Here is a 13,099-nt window from a genome sequence, read left to right as displayed (position 1 = left end):
CCTGTGATCAATGAAACCTTGTTTCTCACGTGGCACGATGTTTCCCTTGGATTCTCATCTCCCACTAGTGCCTGCTGTGAAATTTTGTCAGTTCTTTTACCTCTAAGGAGCTCTCCTGTCCCCCACGTTGTAAGCTACTGCGTTATCTTCCCGAATCAGTCTTCCTGTCTCTGCTGCTTCACCTCCCACTTCTTGTGGGACAAGAAGGCTATCTTCATCTTCCCCTTCAGTCCTGTGCCTGATAACTCACTGCTCTCACTCTGTGCTGCACAGAACAAGGTAATGAACAAAATAAAGCAGATAGGGAACCTCAGCCCAACCCACACACAGGCAAGGCGAGCACAAATCTCTCCTAAACAATTCTATTAATCTCACTCTCTATTTCTAGCCTGGATGCTACATAGGCCGTTCTGCAGGAAGGTACCAAAAAGCATCCCTAACACAAAATTTCGTTCAAATATACCATCTGCCTTTGATGTACTTCCCTCCTCAAAAATAATTTAAATATTAAACAAAAATACTTATTACTTCTTTGTATCTTCAGAACCCTTTTGGTGCAAACTGTTGATTTCTCTTTACCCAAAACAAGACTTCAGTCTCCTCATGTTTCAAACACTTAAAAAAAAGCAACGACTCTTATAGCAACAGAATTTTCCTCTTATACAAAACCACAGCTCTTACAACTCCACTTTCTTGCTCTGACTGATGCTGTTTAATAAATCCTTTTGGAGTGGTTTAGGAGACTATCATTTCCCATCCTCCCCTCTGCTTTTCCACCACCAGTTGTCACACATGTGACAAAACAAAAATTTGCTCTGCAGCTGCTCCACTTCATTACCAAAGGAGGGATTTTATTTTTAAATTTAATGTGTTTGATTGTGAACCAAGAATAATTCAAGACTAATTCAATAATTCATTTAAGAGCACCATCCACTCTAGCAGTGGCCCATGCTCCCAGTGAGATGTTGAAGGGAGAGGATGCAGGAAGAGCCTGGACATTTGCCTGCAGAAGATGAGCCTGGGGAAGGGCCCTGCAGCAGGTGCTGAGAAGGCTGCACAACATCAGACAGGCTGAGGAGGAATTGGACAGCTCATTCCAAGCTCAGCCTGCAGTGGATGCCCAGCCCACAGGCAAAACCTCCTCCACCAGCCCACACAGAAGGCACGGGGGACAAAAATGCAACAGGAGGGACAAAAAACAGAATGGAAGCTTCCAACAGCAAGGACCTGCAGGAGGAAGAGACTTCCCCCAAAGCCAGAGGTGCTTTTGCAGAACTGCTTTATTGCTCTGCAGACTGAAGAAGACCTGTCACATCAGGAACAACGCTGGAGATGAGTAAGGCAGTCCTTTTATTTTATTTTTTTTTAATTTGAATGGCTTTTATTTTTGCCATCCATTGAATGCTTCTGCAAATTCCTGTACTATCAGTAGTCTTGTTCCAGGTGTGAAGAAAGATATTTCAGTGTCAGGAACCCATTACAAAAAAGATCCTACCTACAGCTAACTTCAGCTAAAATCCTAGTCCAAACAAAACCAGCACTGAATAATCAAACTGATTTCAGTGGAACCAGGATTTTATTCCACGTTTTTTTTCTGGTATTACTTTGGATTGACTCCTCACATAAAAAGTAGGTGTAAAAAACAAACCTGGTACACATTCAAGCTGAACTAAGCAGAAACTCTACACCACTGCCAATGAGGTTCTGTTTCACCCACAGACAGACACAAAGAAAGGAAAATTTAGATATTTGGATGAAAAAAAAAGAAATAAGACAAATACATCTAGATACTTACAATATTACAATGAGGCAAAAATTCAATAATAACTGTTGAAGGGTGTTCCCTCCTCCTTTCTCCAGTTTTGCAGCTTTGTTGAGCTGACTGTTAAAGCTGACAGGAACAGTTTGATGCATGAGGAACAGACATGAGTGCCCCAAGGCAAGGAGGACCACTCCCTTCCAGCAGCCTCTGTAACTCCAGAGAGGGCAAATCAGCCCCAGCAGATGGAGGGCTTGGTTGTGAAAGAGGAGCCCTGTTCCAATCCTGCAGGGAGAAAAGTCTTATGCACAACGTAGAGAAAGGCAGCAAGTGCTCTGCAGAGCTGAGAGCAGGGCCCAAGTCACCTCAAACTCTCATTGAAAAGATGATTGATTCTGCTCTATTTTGCTTCTTCCAGCAAAACATTGCAGGATGTTTTCTCTGCTGCTTGCCTCCAAGTTTGCTGCGTTTGTTTGCCAAGTCCTGGGGTTGTCAAACAAACATGAACTCCCCCTGACAGTGCACACCTATTTTCCTTGTGTTGCAAATCCTCCTTTTCACTAGCAGTGCACAGTACAAACACACGTATAATTCCACTCATTTTCATGTGATACTGAATGAAACGACTTAAAGCTTATGCCAAATTAACAATCTTTCCTTGGCAATTTCACACCAGGATTCTATGCCAACTTCTGTTTAACAAGCAATGTTATTAACAGAGAAAATAAGGGGTTTTTTTTGTTTCTGCTTTGATTTGCCTACTTGAATCTTCTGGTGTAGTGAATTTTCCCGTGCATGTGCATATCTAAAAAACATAACGAGGGCAAACAGCTCTATTATTTCCATAAAAATTGCTACTGCACAGCAGTTCTAGAAAGTCTAGAGTTTGGGGGTTATTCTAAATAAATTAAAATCAATATTCAAAGCAGAGTTTCAAAGCACAAGCTTCAGAGTCTCCTCTAGACTGCACCATCACACACCAAGAGCTGGGCTTTCTGTGAGGATCTCGCCTCTTAGTGCTGCTCAGGAAGTAGAGATGAATCAGAAATGAGATTTAACCAGCCAACAGATTACTCCCCTGGCACGGGGAACACAGTGCTGCTAACGTGCCAGCTCTCCTACTGCCACCCACCATCTCAGCATATGGGGTGTGTCAGGAGCAAAAAGGCAGCAGAGCAGCTCCGTGCTGGATTTCTTCCCCCCTGCCCCCTCCAGCTCAGCCAAGCCGCCGGCACTACTGGCAGCTTTAGAGCTGCCTAACCAGCAGTGCAGAGAATACAAGGTCAGGCAGGAACACAGGGAGGGAATGAATCTGCCTCTCCTCCCTGGGCTCAGCATCCGTGCCTGATCCCAATGATTCTCCTGAGCTCAAGAGAATGCTTTATCCCGTATGCAACCCAAAACAAAATGTTAAAAAATGTTTACGCCGCTCGTGGAGGAATGTACACTTAAATCAGGAGTGATCTGACACCTTCTGCTTGCCCATTTCTTTTTTCAGCTTTACTTCCAGCGCTGCTAAACTGAGTTAAACTTTTTTTACACATTCATCTCTTTTGTTACTATTTTTACTAAAGCAGAACACTTAAATATTCTGTGTGTATTTAGGGTTTCCCGAGTTGTACAGATGGACTGTTCCTCTGAAATTAAATTATTTGGGCATTAACACTTGTCATTTCTCTCTGTGTGTAGCTAAGATATTTTCTAGAGTCCCTCTCTATGCTTTGTACAATGCACCAAGTCTGAACATAGAGCACATTTCGTGGAGGCTCCACAGCTGAGCTCAGTCACCTAACATTGCTTCACATCACTGGCCAGACTCCTTCAACAGCCCAGATTTCAACTTGAATTTAGAGCAGATAGTGTTGATGTCATCTCCTGGTAAAGCCACTTCTACTGCTCCTTTGCTTGTATTCAATGTCTTCTGGGTATAGAAAAGATTCTTTAAGGCCTACAAATATATTCAGTAATGAAGGCATATCAATCTGAAAAATTGCCAAACTTCATTGAACATATCCTAAAATATGAAATAAGCTTAAAATAGGAGGTATATTCTTCCATTGTTTGCTGAAATCTGTATTAATTTCAGCTTATATTGTCCTGAAAAGAAGGGTTATCTACTCAGGCAAAGTAAAAAGGGGGCTCCCAAAAAGTCCTCAATAAAAGGACTCACTGAATTTCTGAAGAGAAGGAAGACATTTGTCTTTCACAACTCCTGGAGGCTGAGATGCATTATTCAAGAACAGATACTAAAGTACCTGGCTGATTCTGCAAAAAGGACATGATATGACATAAAAAGGATTTTATCAATTTAATATCATCATTAGGTTCCAGAGTTATCAATTCATTAATTAATTTTAAATGAGGTAAGTCTGAATCTTTTGCCTTGATGACCTAAGAGTAATCTGAATCTGAAACATTTCCATACAGGCAAAAAAACCCCTAGATACTTTAAAGTAAACTATGATTTTACAGAAGTTGGTGGTATATAAAAATGTTAGTTCCTTAACTGCAGCCATGAGAGCTGATTTCTGGGGGAAAGTAAGTACTTGTACTTTTTCTTTCCTTGAAGGTTTTTAGTAAGGAGTGCAAATAGTGCTTTTTGTAACATTCTAGAAAATTAATAGTGGCTATCAGAATAATTTTGTATGTGACAGTAAACTAAAAATACCTGAATGTCAAACAGTGACTTCAGAGCAACAAGTGTACTAAGAGAATACTTATTTCCTACATGCTCATGTAACAGTTGCACAAAAACACTACAACTACTTTAATAAAGTTAATTTTACTCTGGGTGTTAGCTGCTATGTGTTCTTATTCTATTTCACAGAACTTGCCTAAGTATTATTTTGAGACTTTGTCTCTACTTCTCTTAATTTCTTATAAATTCTTTTTTTTTCCTTGTTCTTTACCTTAAAAATCAGTTCTTTGTCATTGGCTAAGCAAAGGCTCTACACCAAAGATTAATTTTTTTTCAAAGCAATCCTTAGGCAGCTGAACTTTGCAAGTATCCAGTATTTCTGAAAATCAAATTCTTTCTTCTCCAGGCCATGCTTATATGATGTTACATCAATTTAATTTGCACAGTCTAATCATACTGATTTAGCTACCTGTGTGTCAAAGTGAAGTGCAGCCACACCACTCTGCAGTGCCAGCAGAAGGAACTTCTGCTGTTAACCCTTGCATGCAGTCCTGGGTTGGAAATGCCCACTCAGGAGCAGCCCATGGTGCAGCCCTGCCCTCTGCCCAAGCACTGCTCACAGATTGCCTCTTCTTTTGTTCCTGTTCTCATCTCACTGATGCCCTCCACGATTCTCAGGTTCTGCAGTGGCATCACTTGCAGAAATGTTTTTTTGCAGACAGCAGATAGAACAAGTCACATTGAGAGACTCTCCTTTATTTTGCCTTGCTACCAACTCCAAGACTACCTCCCCTGCTTCATTTGATCATTCCAGACCTTGAAGAATCAAAAAGAGTTGCAAAGAAGGAAAGGTCTTTCTATGGCTCATGCAAATCCATGAAGCCTACACAAACCTCTACTCACATATTTAAAAAAAAAAAAAAATCTTCCTACCCCTGAGCATCTACAAAGAAAAAGGCAGAGGTGAAGTAAGGATGCTAAACAGCAGTTTGAAAAGTGGGGGAAAGAAACCATAAGGAATGAGCCTCTGTGAGTCAGAGTAATGGAGTTATTTCAGTGCCAGGGAAGGTTATTCACAGCCACCCAAGTTGTCTTTTAAGAGAAACTCCAATGTTTTATCTCTTTGCAGAGAAGGTAAAATATTCTGGGCTTAAATGCCTGCAGACAGTTAAATTCTACGTTACAGGAGGAAAAAAAAAAAAGAAAAACAATAAAGACGAATAGCTTTGACCCCTTCAAAATATTTTCTGCACTTCTCATATTACAATTGGCATCAAACACAAAATTACTAAGGCTTTTCATCACTTTTTTTCTTTTCATTAAAAATGTCCTTGGCTGCATTGAGTTTAAAATATCACAATGCTAAAACAAACCAAAAATTTCTTAGTAATAGCAGCTTGAATGACAGAGTATTAGCACCTTTATCAAACGGGAAATTAACACAACACTGGATTGCACAGAGTTCTTTAAACAAATTTGACTAAGGAATCACTGTTCATTAAGCCAGTACCACAGGAGAAGTGTCTCCACAATTTTAAATGTAATTAAAAAGTTGACAGGACATACATTTGAAGTACCCACCACTGAAACTCACTTTGATTTCTGTATTTTTCTCATGATGTTTGGGAGTTTTGTATGCTCTGGTAAAAAAAACTCTAATGCCATTAGTCACTGTATCATATTCACTAGGTTCATAATTTTCTTATTCTGTCTTTGCACATCATCACAAGCATTTTTCAGTAGTTTTATGACAGCCAGCCCTCTACACCAGCACACTTTCTAAAAGGATGGCAGCCTGATGTATTTATAACCTGCAGCTGTGCCACAAAGATCCCGTGCAGCACACAGGTATTTCCTTCCATTGAACAGGTCCCCTCAGAAATACTTTAGGAGGCCTTTAAAGTAACCTTCTACATTTCCTTTTGCAAAGGGGGAGGGAAGAGAAAATTTCCACACTGTGGCTTCAGTCAGGCGGGGGACATGACTTGTGCAATCCCAATAAATCAGAGCATTCCCGTGTGGCAGAAGCAACAGGGGAATAGCAGAAGAGCAGGGCTGCATGTTGACCTAAGCAAGAGCTTATGGAGAAATGATGTCCTCTTAAACAGACTCCTGTAGAGATGTTCTGCATTTCCTCTGACAAATTGTGAGCTCTCTGACTGTAACATTCCTAACAAAACAGGGCTGATTTAGCAATGCACAAACTGCCCATTATCCTACTGCATAAAAAGGCCATTTAAAGCAAAGCCTTAGGACACTGCCCCACTGGAAACAGTACATCTGAAAAATTATCCCCATCTCGTGCCACCAAAGCTGTTAACTACCCTAGGGAATATACCTCATTTACAATACAGACAAATGTTAACTTTAATGAGTTTTAAAACTGCCATTTTTCTTGTTTGACTTTGATAACGCTCAAAATCTTAAGCAAATACTTGGCTATTTTTTCACCTGGAATACCATCTAACTGGTATTGCCAGAGCATTTGTTTTCAGTTGCCCTTGTCTTTCCCCCACTCAAGTCATAATGCTGTGCAAAAGTGCAATTAAAAAGTACCTCCACTCCAAAACAATTCTGGAAAGATTAAACAATTTATTTCAACAAACTGTTCCTGTCTGAAAACTTTGCATGCCAAGATTACTACTTGTCATTATCTTCCCAAGAGATGGAGTACCTTTTTTAAAAGTATCTCTAATGAGATCTACAAATCTATGTGCAGGACAGCTTACTTTATTGTGTTTATAATGATAAAAAATATTTTAAAAAGGTTATGGCTCTTGGGACTGATAAAAACACAATGGGGGTAAGGTCATTCGGAAATGCTAATAAAAGTTTTCATAATATATGATGACTCTCAAGAAGCAATGTTGGCCATGAAAAATAACTCTGAAAGTCTATTTCCTGTGATGGTAAACACTCAATTTTTCTAGAGCTGGGTGACTCTCCAAGTCCTTTATTTGTTCTGTTGGTGCACAGCTGTAGCTGTTGGATTTCCCCACACATTCTCTCAGCTGATGCAGGGTCTGTGCTGGAGCTGCCTCCTCTCACACAAGTGTCAAGGAAAGAGAAGAACACGCCCCTGATCATCTTAAATTCCTAATCATCTTAAAGTCCTAATCTCTCTGCCAGTGACATCCAGCAAAGCCTTGTCCTAACCACACAAGAAGAAAATCCCTAAAAACCCTTTCTTTTCACATGGCATAATGTTCACAAGAAATTTTGAGAAATTTTCTTTAACCTGCTGTTCCCTGCTCCAAACCAACAGCCAGGAGCTGAAAGGGACTGCCTCATTCCAAGGAGAATTTCTTAGACAACAAGTCAGATTGCCTTAACAAAATAAACATCAAATCATGGATTTTCATGTTCAGGGAAAGTACTTGGGAGAAAGCCAGTGCTCTCTCTATCAAATTTTCCCCACCTGTGACCAGCCTTTAAAAAGAACAATTTAACAGCAAATTTGTACACAGTTAATGCAGACTATCAACACCTATGAAAGTATTCAATACAGACACCTGCATTCTTGACTGTAAACAAAATTTTGCCTCAAAAATTTATGACTTTAAATTAATTTGATGTCAGCTAACATTTTATCACAGTAAAAAAATTAAATAAATGGAGAAATAAGAAAAAATTTGAGCATTAGAGATTGTCAAGATGAGAGTCTAAAAGTTGACTCTAAAAATACTCTGTGCTCAAATACATGAATTTAAAACAAACACATGAATTTAAGAACTCACAAAACTGACACTTTAAAACAAATTAAAGTTACACAAATAATTATAATCTTTCAGTAATGTAATTTTTTATATATTGTGTATATTTACCTTTATTCCATGAAAAATAACATAACCCCATTTTGAAGAGAACAGACCTAAGATTAGCTAGGCAAACACCACTTATTTATTTCCTTCTAAAGAATCAGCAGAAATTAATCCAGAAAAAAAAACATATATATATATTAAGGTTAATCAACCACAGACACATAAGTGACGAAATGCAGTTTATAGTGTATATGCAGCTTTCAGTTTTTGACACATCTTCTGAGAAATGAAGGACAAAAAAGTAAGCAACATGAAATACTGCCCCTTTGCATTAATCTCTAGTCATCAGATAGGAATTGTTTGACTTATTCCAGTTACAAAGCCGTTTACTTGGTCTGCGTGCTTTTCCACAAATCCAGGTTTGATTCCCAGGTGCTCTGCCTATGTCCCTGCACAGAGACCAGGTGACTACTGAAAGGTACATTTCATGGAAAAAGTCTGTAGGAATTGCACTGGGGGGAGGATTGTGTTTCCTGTATTATATTATTTTATTTTTTAGAAGGAAGAAGAGGCATGGTGAGGATCCTTATTTACTGCATGTCATCTTTGCCTCAAGCTTTGAGGTTTGCTAAAGAAATTGTGGTGGTGAACAACACCAAAGGAAAAGGGGGAGGCCAGTAGAAGCAAGGGACTGGAAGAGCAAAAGCAGACAAGGCTTTTGGACAAAATGGATAAAGGCTCATTGCAACAAAGATCTCTGTAAGCAATCTAGATGGCAGATTTTGCAGGCAGAAATACTGCAATCAATACAAAGATATCTAGAGTTGAGTTAAACCTGTTCCAGGTTCCTCCTGGCTTACCAGTGAGGAAGAAATCCTCAAATACAAGGATTTGTTGCCCTTCCCAAGCCATCACACTATGCAGCACCTCAGACTCCTCAATTGTTTGACAATAAAAGCTGGAGCACTGTACTGGCAAACTTTTAGAGCACCAAACCATTACCAAACTTCAAATCAAAGGCAGCATCTGTGTTTTACACCCTGATCAATACATCCTATCATGTTCTGACAGTCAGGGCATGGACATGAGGGAGCAGCCTGGGAGTGCCATGTCCTGCTTTGCTGCCTCCTCACCTGCAGGGAGAGGCAGCCCTGAGCAATCCCTGCCCATCCCTGCATCCCTGTCAATCCCATTTTTGCAGGCCTGTCTCTCTCAGCCAGCATGAAGAAAGAGCTGTTGTGGACCATATTTCTGACTGCCCCACCTTTGTGGACTATTCACACACACCCCAGAGCCACTTTCAAACAGCCTTTGCTCTTGGAGATGGTAAAAACAAAAAAGACAAACCCCAAAGCAATTCAAAGCAAACACTGGGAAGGCTGCTCCCACTTGCTCCTGCAGGCCCCGCAGTAGCTGGCTAAGCCTTTATCTTTTCCAAGTTCAAGGCTTTGCACAGCATTTCTTCATCTTTTCAAAATGACAAGACAGAAGCTAAAGCAGCAGCACAGCAAATCCACAGCCACTGCTCCACCCGTGTGTTTTGGAAGCACATCTGCATTAGCCTGTGATCAGGTGCAACTCAAGTCACATCAGCTCAAAGCTGCACCAGCTGCCAACAATCCACAGATGCTGATGGTGCCACTCCCAGACATGTGTCACCTCCCCTAATCACAGGGCAGGAATCAGAGAGAGAGAAGCAGAGAGACAAAACAGACACAGCTTCTGTAACAGACCCAGAGTGGAGCCCCTGAAACGCTCACAGGGCACATCACAGTGTCCAGCTCATGAGCTGCTCAGTGCTGCTCTAGCCTTTCCTCAGCTCCAAATTCTCATCAGGCCTGTGTGTACCTCTCTCAGGATAATCTGCAAACACACAGTCAGTGTCACCTGGCTTCCTCAGCCTCTGACAAAACCCCCCAGGAGACAAATGAGAGAGAGATCCTTGGGATAGGTGTTCATGCCATGGCAAACATGGGATGACTGGACAGCCACAGCAGGCAGTGCAAGGGTAGATTTTGTCCTGGAGCCCATGTTGGAGCTTTGAAACTGCCCTCAGAGCACAATGCTGTTGTGCATATTTTGCTTTTCAAAAAGAAACATGTAATATTTTGGTATTAGAAAGGAGTTTTATGCCCTGTAACATAACACTAAAAACACAGAAAAGCACTGGACACTACTGACTCTTAGCCTGCAGATTTATAAAATTCAGAAATAAAAACTTCAGGAAATAGAGTTACTTTTATATGCTTTGAGTCATTAATAAATTACCAGGATTTACTGGTTGAAATAGATCTCTGTAAGTGTCTGCTATCTTGTTTCATCCAATACTCACTAGTAAAAGCTGACTAAAAATGTTATATACTAGTTTGCTGGGATGAGAGAACAGCTGTTTGATGTTCTGGTTTATAAAAGAGGCCAAGAGAGAGTGTATTTGTTGTGGAATTAATTGGTCCAAATTAAGCACATACTGTTTTTCCAACTTATGGTAGGAATCTATGTGATTTAATAAATATGATAAATGGCTTGTGAGAATAACAAAGGATGATTCTGGGCCACCCCTGTAGTGCACAGACTGTCAGCAGAGTTTGGGTAACTATCATTTCAGCCAAGAAAGAAAGGGGAGAATCTGGCAGAGAGAAAACCTGAAATTTTATCTCAGCTGAAAAGAAAATCAGCCAAAACCATTCTGCAATTTTTTTTCTTCTAAAACAGCAACCTGAACCAAAGGCAGCATCTTTACCACTTGAATAAAAAAAAAAACAAAACAATCAGCTGTCCAATAACAACACATTTTAACTTGTAATATTTAAATTGGTAATGAGGAAGGTGTTTTGTCTGAATTTCCATTTCTTTCAGGGCCTAATTATGAAAGACAGAAAAAAAATGTGCTATGCACTCTCTTTCACATCTCATTACATTTATTCAGCTTTATTACTAATTCTTTGTTAATATAATTTTCACCCTGGGAACTACATTTTTTGTCTAGTTACCCTGATACATGAAACCCTTAAAGCAGGAAGTCCTTGATCACCACATCATATTTCTCATGGTATTTTAAAATGACACTCACCATATTGTTAGAAGTAGGTTCTATCAGCAGGCTGCTCTCTGGAGGTGTTCTTTCTTTCTCTCTCTCTCTCTCTCAGGTGCCTTAAAGAAGTTTTATCTAGCGTGGTGGCCTAGAGAGACAGGGACCAGGAGGAGAATTGTAATGCTCACAATGTTGTACCGTGCACCCTCCCCACCCCAGGTTCTGCTGGAGGACACTGTGCATGGTGTGGCAAATCAGAGCAGGTGGCAGCCAACTTTAACCTGTTTAAATCCTCTCAGTCCTGCCACTTGTTAGGGGTGAGAGCAGCGCTCACAGCCTCATTCACTGGGAGTTTATACAAGTGCAGTAAGCAGCTCCCTTAAGGAGCTGAGGAGGAAAACTGCAGCAAACGTGTGTGTGTGCACTCAGAATGAAATCCCAGCCCAGAGGACAGGCGCTGTAATCCCACCAATGATGTTCCAAACCCATGATGGCTACCAGCCGACAATACCCACAGACCTCAATCCATTTTTATTGTATTCAGGCTGCAGTGTTATATTTCCTGCCTCCCCTTAGCACCACACATACAGTGTACTTGAAAACAAAAATCTATAATATTGATCCCACAATGTCACCACAATTATTCTTTTGAAACAGCCATTGAAAACAAATTACATCTGCACTGCCTTTTCATCCGATTGCTCTGGGTGAGCAATGCTCACTGTAGCCGCCAGCATTTTCAGTGTTAGCACTGTGTCACTAAAGACAGCACAGGAAAAGAAAAAAAAATCAGGGGAAAAAAAAAAGGCATCAGTAACATACTTAAAGGGGGGTTGGAGGAGGGGGAAGCCATCAAATTAACCAGACCACAAAATGCCCCTCTAACCTGATGCAACGCATTTAAGTCTCTTAGCTTTCTGTATGCACACCAGGATGATACTGGAACTGTACAGTAGCCAGTTTTCTCTCCCAGAGCTCATAAGGTTGGCTTTTTCCTGCCCAGTAAGCCAAATATAGTTGTTACACTAATTAAATTGACAAAGATTCAAAGAGGGTATCATTTTCAGGTAGTCCATTTAATACCTTGTGATGACAAAAAGTATTATTTGAAGCAACATGATTTTAACCTCATGTAACATAATTCTATTGACAAACTGTAAGACTTTCTTGACAAGGGAGAAGTGATTAACACAAAAGTGATGACTGCAGAACAAACCGACCCATTCAGATTAAAACGGCGACAAGACCAAGCCTGAAGGAGTTTGTCCAGAGCAAGCAGTGGCCTTTTCCACACAAATAGCAGGAATATCCAGCCAAGGCAGAGAGGAGGGGGAGGAAGAAAAGCCCACCTTCTTTTTCTAATTCCAATTTTGCAATTATTTCCTTTCCAGTTTTTGTTTTTTTTTTTTTTTTTACTTAATTATTTTTATCCCAGTAATGGTTTTGCTCAAAACATGAATTGCCATATCAGTGAAACTGGAGTGACCCCCATAGCACACACAAGCCAGCAGAATTTTATAGAGCAAATCCCACCAGCAAGTGCTAACTTCCATGTGCTTGTTAATGGCATGGCTTGGAAAAATATAGACCTCATCAACAATTAATTTTTTTGCCATTTGCCATCTTGCCAATTGGTGGTTGGCCAGGGGAAAGTGCTTTTGTTAAGCTGTGACCACACAAGTCACAGTGGAAGGTTCCTGCAGCGGGGAAACGATAACTTTGGAGTATTAAGAAAACCAATAGCCTTGTTGACATGAACATGGGAGTCTAACCCCTGAAGCCTCCTGATATGAAGCATTGATTTTTCTGTCTGGGTACAGTTCTAAAGCCATTCATTCTCTATGGTCAGGACTCACAGGGCCAGAGGAGTGGGGAAAAAAAAATAAAAATCTGTTCTTTTCACTTTTACC

Source organism: Haemorhous mexicanus, chromosome 12 (genome assembly GCF_027477595.1).
Source record: "Haemorhous mexicanus isolate bHaeMex1 chromosome 12, bHaeMex1.pri, whole genome shotgun sequence".
Classification (NCBI taxonomy): domain Eukaryota; kingdom Metazoa; phylum Chordata; class Aves; order Passeriformes; family Fringillidae; genus Haemorhous; species Haemorhous mexicanus.
The sequence above is the reverse complement of the archived record's forward strand: the minus strand, read 5'-3'. Positions refer to the sequence as shown.